The sequence below is a fragment of the Cavia porcellus genome, unplaced genomic scaffold (genome assembly GCF_034190915.1).
Source record: "Cavia porcellus strain 051 isolate PalLab524CR breed Dunkin Hartley unplaced genomic scaffold, mCavPor4.1 scaffold_20, whole genome shotgun sequence".
Classification (NCBI taxonomy): Eukaryota; Metazoa; Chordata; class Mammalia; order Rodentia; family Caviidae; genus Cavia; species Cavia porcellus.
In genome coordinates this window covers 58,273,083-58,274,078 of record NW_026947503.1, presented here as the reverse complement: position 1 = coordinate 58,274,078, position 996 = coordinate 58,273,083, and positions in this window count along the sequence as shown.

Here is a 996-nt window from a genome sequence, read left to right as displayed (position 1 = left end):
TTTTATGGTGAGTTCCTTCCCTTCCCTTCCTGTGGCTGGGGACACAGGCGGCTGCTGGATGGGTCCCTGTTCATGTGTCCTAGGCTGTCTTCTAGGTGACAGCATTCTGAGACCCTTCCCTTCCAGTTTTCTCTTGATGCTACACCTGGCTGTGGGTCTTCATATAAAACAAGCACGTGCCATGCCTGGGAACTGTCTGCATCTTGGTTTACGTGAAATCTGATGCACAGAATAATTAGTGCTTTGTGCGTGTGTTGGTAACAGCTTTGGTAGGTGAAAAGGATTCAGTATTTTTTTAAATTTATGTTTTTTTCAAAAAAACAAAGAGTCTTGCCGCCTAGTCCAAGCTGAACTTGGATTCACTGTCTTAATCCCACACTGGTCTCGAGCTTGTAGCCATCCTCCTGCCTCAGCCTCCCAAGAGCTAGGATTGTAGGCATGTACCGCCACACCTGCTTGGACCCTAAAACTGTACTGAACGATGTTATCTGAGATTTAGGGTCAGTGCTGAAACACATTTTAGGTAGTCCAAGACTTCTTTCCTGTTGAGTGATATATGCTGTGTGGCCTGAGGGGAGAAGGTTTTCCTTTCTGGTTCCTTCGTTTCCCAGAGCATCTTGGCATCTTACTGTAAGGGAAGGAAAGTCTTCCTTTGTGGTGATACTGTAGGTGCCGTGCCACTATATTAGGTGGCTCTGGTGGCCCAGTTCAGGGCTGGCGTGTGTGTGGATTTGGGGACTCATGGAGCCCATGCATACCCATGACTGACAGATCCTCCTGCCTCAGCCTCCCACGTGCTGGGATCATAGGTGTGTGCTACTATCCCAGACATGTTAACTGTGCTAAATGGTGGCCTGGGCTTCTACAGGTTGGGTGCTTTGAATAGCATCTTATCTCTGTGGAATATCAGCAACATGTGGTCTCTAACAATCTACTTGGGTCACCTGTACCTCTTCAATGCTTTTTCCGGCACCAGGGGTTGAACCCCGGGCTGAG